Below are 6,000 nucleotides of genomic sequence, written 5' to 3'. Positions count from 1 at the left end.
GGGCACAATTGAGTGAGGGGGCAGAGAGAGGGAGGAGACACAGAGAGAATCCTACACAGGCTCCACAGTCAATGTGGAGCGCAAAGTGGGGCTCAAGCTCACTTGAGTGGGTCTAGAACTCATCAGATGTGGGGCTGAACTCACAAACTGAAATCATGACCTGAGCCAAAGTCAACTGAGCCACCCAGGTGCCCTGACTCTAACCACTTCTATTCAGAATTGTATTGAGTGTTCTATCCAGGACAATTAGACAAGAAATAAAAGACATCCCAATTGGTAAAGAAGAAGTGAAACTATATTCACAAATGACATGATCGTATATAGAGAAAATCTCAAAGGATCCACATATAAAAATATTCCAGTTAATAGGGGTGCCTGGGTGGTTCAGTTGTTAAGCATCTGACTTCAGCTCAGGTCATGATCTCATGATTCATGAGCTAGAACCCTGCATCAGGTGAGCTCAAGCCCCGCTTCGGGTGAACCTCATTTCTCTTTCTCTCCGTGTTTCCCCTCTCTCTCTGCTCCTCGCTCACTTATGCCCCCTCTCCTTTCTCAAGAAATAAAATAAAATAAACATATTACAGTTAATCAATTCAGCAAAGTTGCAAGGTACAAGATCAACACACAAAAATGGGTTATGTTTCTATCCACAAGCAATGAGCAATCTGAAAAGTACAAATCCTCTTGCAATAGCGTCCAAGAACATAAAGTACCTAGGAAATGATTTAACCAAGGAGGTGAAAGATTTGTACACTAAAAACTATAAATAAACATTGTTGAAAGAAATCAAGGAAGATCTAAATAAATGGAAAGTCATCCTGTGTACATGGATTGGAAGACTTAATAGTCAGTGCAATCCCATTTCTTTTTTTGGTAGAAATGGAATAAGTGATTCTCAAATTCACATGGAATTACAAGAGGCCCTGAAGAGCCAAAAGAGCACAGATGGAGGACTTATACTTCCTGAGTTAAGAACTTATTACAAACTACAGGGGCACCTGGGTGGCTCAATCGGTTGAGTGTTCAACTATTGACTTCAGCTCAGGTCATAATCCCAGAGTTGTGGGATCGAGCCCTGTGTTGGGGTCTGAGTGTGGAACTTGATTGGGATTCTCTCTCTTTCTCTCTCTCTCTCTCTAAGTGAGAAAAAAAAAATCACAAACTACAGTAATCCGTGTGGTATTGGCACAAGGATAGACATACAAATGAATTAATACTTTTTAAACAAATGTTTACTTTTGAGAGAGTGTGAGTGGGCAACAGGCAAGGGGGGGGGGGCGGTGGGACAGAGGATCCAAAGCCGGCTCTGCACTGTCAGCACAGAGTCCGATGCAGAACTGGAATTCATGAACTGTGAGATCATGACCTGAGCCAAAGTCAGACACTCAACCAACTGAGCCACCCAGGCACCCCAAATTAGTATTTAAAGTCCAGAAATCAACTTAGCATCTTGGAACCATGGCCCAGTTTGTCTGTAACTTTGTGCAGATGCCCTGGTGCTGGTGAACACTGCTGTGACTTACTTGAGGGCTTGAATTGCTGCATTTTGGCACTATGTTGGTTTGAGCTGTTTCCTCCAACCCCTGCTGAGATCCTTACAGTTATTTAGAGCTTGAAAAAAATAGTCAAGAGTGCTCAAACTGGTAACTTCAAACAACTCACAGTTAAGGAAGCTCTGCTGAATGGTTTAGTGGCCACTGAGGTATGGATGTGATTTTATTTCAGTGAGATCATAGGTAAGTGTGGCATCACTGGCTATAATGTTTGAAGACCAGTCTTTAACATCTGTTGATATTTGGTTTATTATTTGAGTGTTCTTGGACTATCTGTGATGAGACTAGTATTTGAATAAAATAATGTATTTTGAAAAACCCAAAATATGGTCAACTGATTTTCAACGAGTGTGCCAAGACAATTCAATGGGGAAACAACAGTCTTTTCAACAAATGGTGCTTGAAAAATTGGATCACCACATGCCAAAAAATGAATTCAGACTCCTCATACCATCTACAAAAATTAACTCAAATTGGAACAGTGTCCTAAATATAAAGGCTAAAACCATGAAACTCCTAGAATAAAAGAGTAAATCTTCACAGGGGCACCTGGGTGGCTTAGTCAATTAAGCATCTGAATTCAGCTCAGATCACGATCTCACAGTTCATGAGTTTGAGCCCTGCATCAAGCTCTCTGCTGTCAGTGCAGAACCTGCTTTGGATCCTCTCTCCAGCCTCCTCCTCTGCCTCTCCCTTGATCTCTCTCTTTGTCTCTCAAAAATAAATGAACATTTTTTTTTACTATTTTTTTTTTTAAAAGGGTAAATCTTCACAGCCTTGTACTTAGCAATGGATTCTTAGATGACACCTGAAGCACAAGGAACTAAACAAAAAAGATAAGTTAGACTTCATCAAAATGAAAAACTTTTGTGCTTTCAAAGACATTAGGAAGAAAGTGAAAAGAGAGGGAGGGAAAGTATTTGCAAATCATATATGTGATAAGAGTTTGGCATCCAGAATATATAAAGAATGCTTACAAGTCAACAATAAAAGATAACCCAACTTAAAAATGGGTGAAAGGACTTCAGCAGTCAGACGACACAAAGAAATAAAAGTCATCCAGATCAGCAAGAAGGAAGTTAAACTTTCACTCTTCACAGATGACATGATACTTTATGTGGGAAACCCAAAAAACTCTACCAAAAAACTACTAGACCTGACCCATGAATTCAGCAAAGTTGCAGGATATAAAATCAACATACAGAAATCGGTTGCATTTCTTTTTTAAAAAATTTTTTTTAATTTTTTTAATTTTTTTTAATGTTTTATTTATTTTTGAGACAGAAAGAGACAGAGCATGAATAGGGATGGGGCAGAGAGAGAGGGGAACACAGAATCCGAAGCAGGCTCCAGGCTCCAAGCTGTCAGCACAGAACAGGACGTGGGGCTTGAACCCATGAACTGTGAGATCATGACCTGAGTTGAAGCTGGACGCCTAACCGACTGAGCCACCCAGGCGCCCCTGCAATTCTATACACCAATAATAAAGGAGCAGAAAGAGAAATCAAGGAATCAGTTCAATTTACACTTACACCAAAAACCATAAAATACCTAGGAATAACCTAACCAAAGAGGTGAAAGTTCTATAGGAAAACTATTGAAAGCTTATGAAAGAACTTGAAGACACAAAGAAATGGATAAACTTTCCATGCTAATGGATTGGAAAAACAAATACTGTTAACATAAAGATACCACCCAAAGCAATCTACATAATTCAGTGCAATCTGTATCAAAATAACACCAGCACTTCTTCACAGAGCTAGAACAAACAATTCTAATATTTGTATGGAACCAGAAAGACCCTGAATAGCCAAAGTAGTGTTGGAAAAGAAAACCAAAACTGGAGGTATCACAATTCCAGACTTCAGGGGCACCTGAGTGGCTCAGTGGGTTGGGCGTCCGACTTTGGCTCAGGTCATGATCCCATGGTTTGTGTGTTCGAGCCCCACGTTGGGCTCTGTGTTGACAGCTAGCTCAGAGCCTGGAGGCTGCTTCAGATTCTGTGTCTCCCTCTCTCTCTGACCCTCCCCTGCTCACGCTGTCTCTGTCTCTCTCGCTCGCTCAGAAATAAATTTTTTAAAAAATGAAAAAAAAAAAACAAATCCAGACTTCAAGCTGTATTACAAAGCTGTAATCATCAAGACAGTCTGGTACTAGCACAAAAATAGATGTAGATCAATGAAACAGAACAGAGAACCCAGAAATGGACCTTCAAATGTATGGTCAACTAATCTTTGACAAAGCAGGAAAGATTATCCACTGGAAAAAAAGAGTTTCTTCAGCAAATGGTGTTGGGAAAACTGGACAGCGACATGCAGAAGAATGAATCTGGAGCCCTTACCACATACACAAAAATAAACTCAAAATGGATGAAAGAACTAAATGTAAGACAGGAAGCCATGAAAATCCTAGAGGAGAAAACAGGTAACAATCTCTTTGACCTCAGCCACAGCAACTTCTTATTAGACATGTCTCCGGAGGCAAGGGGAAAAAAGCTAAATTAACTGAGCTCATCAAGATAAAAAGCTTCTGCACAGCAAAGGAAACAATCAGCAAAACTAAAAGGTAACTGATGGAATGGGAGAAGATTTTGCAAATGACATAGCCAATAAAGGGTTAGTATCCAAAATCTATAAAGAACTTATCAAACTCAACACCTCAAAAACAAATAATCCAGTGAAAAAATGGTCAGAAGACATGAATAGACACTTTTCCAAAGAAGACATCCAAATGACTAACAGACACATGAAAAGATGCTCAACATCAGTTATCATCAGGGAAATACAAATCAAAACTATTATGAGATACCACCTCACACCTGTCAGAATGGCTAAAATTAACACAGGAAACAGATGTTGGTGAGAATGTGGAGAAAGGGGAACCCTCTTGCACTGCTGGTGGGAATTCAAACTGGTACAGCTCCTCTGGAAAAGAGTATGGAGGTTCCTCAAAAAATTAAAAATAGAACTACCTTATGACTCACCAATTGCACTACTAGGTATTTATCTAAAGGATAAAAAAATGCTATTTTTGAGGCGCACATGCACCCCAATGTTTTTAGCAGCACTGTTGACAATAGCCAAATTATGGAAAGAGTTCAAATGTCCATTGACTGACAAATGGATAAAGAAAATGTGGTGTGTATATATATACACATATATATGTATGTGTATATATACACACACATATGTACAATGGAATATTACTCATCAATAAAAAAGAATGAAATCTTGCTATTTGCAACAGTGTGGATAGAACTAGACTATATTATGCTAAGCGAATAATTCAGTCCGAGAAAGACAAATACCATACAAATACTTATATGTGGAATTTAAGGAACAAAAGAGATGAACATAGGGGAAAGGAAACAAACATAAGATAAAAACAGAGAGGGAAACAAATCATAAGAGATTCTTAAAATACAGAGAACAAACTAAGGGTTGCTGGAGGGGTGTTGGGTGGGGATAAGGGCTAAATGGGTGATGGGTATTAAGAAGGGCATTTGTTGGGATGAGCACTGGGTGTTATATGTAAGTGATGAATCACTAAACTCTATTCTTAAAATTATTATTATACTGTATGTTACCTAATTTAGAAAGTTATAGAAGACTTAATAACCTGGTCAAAAGAAAAAAAAAAGAACTATATGGAAAAAAAAGAGCTTGGGATTTGATATCCTGTAAGAGTAACACCTATTAAAACCATCACAATTAAAATCATGAGAAGGCATTTTAAAACAATGGGCAAAGGACTTGAATATATCCAAGAAAATTGGAACCACAGGCCCAGACAAAAACTTGTACACGAATGTTCAGAGCAGCATTATTCCTGATGCCAAAAAAGTGGAAGCAACCCAAATGTCCGTCAAATGATGGATACACAAAATGTGGTATGACCACACAATGGAATATTTGGCCATAAAAAGGATTGAAGTATTAGATCAACATGGATGAATCTTATTAAATTATTTAATTTTTCCAAGTAATCTGTACACCATACATAGGACTTGAACTCAGGACCCTGATATCAAGAGTCACATGCTCTACCAATTGAGCCACTCAGGCACCCCAACATGGATCTTGAAAGCACGCTAAGATCTCCTATTGTAGGATTCCATTTATATGGAAATGTTCAGAATAATAAGTCCATAGAGAAAGTAGATTAGTGGTTGCTAGGGGCTGGGGAAAGAGATTGGGGGGTGACTGCTAATGGGTATTGGGTTTTTTGCGGGTGAAAATGTTCTCAAATTGGGATGCCTGAGTGGCTTCAGTCCGTTAAGCATCCAACTTTGGCTCAAGTCATGATCTTATGGTTTCTGAGTTTGAGCCCTGCATCAGGCTCTCTGCTGTCAGTGTGGAGCCTGCTTCAGATCCTGCCTTTCTCTCTGTCCTTCCCCCACTTGTGCATGTGCTTGGGCGCTCGCTCAAAAAGAAACATTAAAAAAATG

The 6,000-nt window shown here is 39.2% G+C and overlaps 1 pseudogene; it reads left to right on the top strand.

The window, feature by feature from the left end:
• The first annotated feature begins 1,458 nt into the window (after positions 1–1,458).
• LOC144221651 (ATP synthase F(0) complex subunit g, mitochondrial pseudogene) lies at positions 1,459–1,768 on the top strand (annotated as a pseudogene).
• The last annotated feature ends 4,232 nt before the right edge of the window (positions 1,769–6,000 follow it).

Source organism: Crocuta crocuta, unplaced genomic scaffold (assembly GCF_008692635.1).
Source record: "Crocuta crocuta isolate KB4526 unplaced genomic scaffold, BGI_CrCroc_1.0 scaffold367, whole genome shotgun sequence".
In the NCBI taxonomy this organism is placed as follows: Eukaryota; Metazoa; Chordata; class Mammalia; order Carnivora; family Hyaenidae; genus Crocuta; species Crocuta crocuta.
Note: the sequence above shows the minus strand (reverse complement) of the source record. Positions and strands in the feature narration are given on the sequence as shown.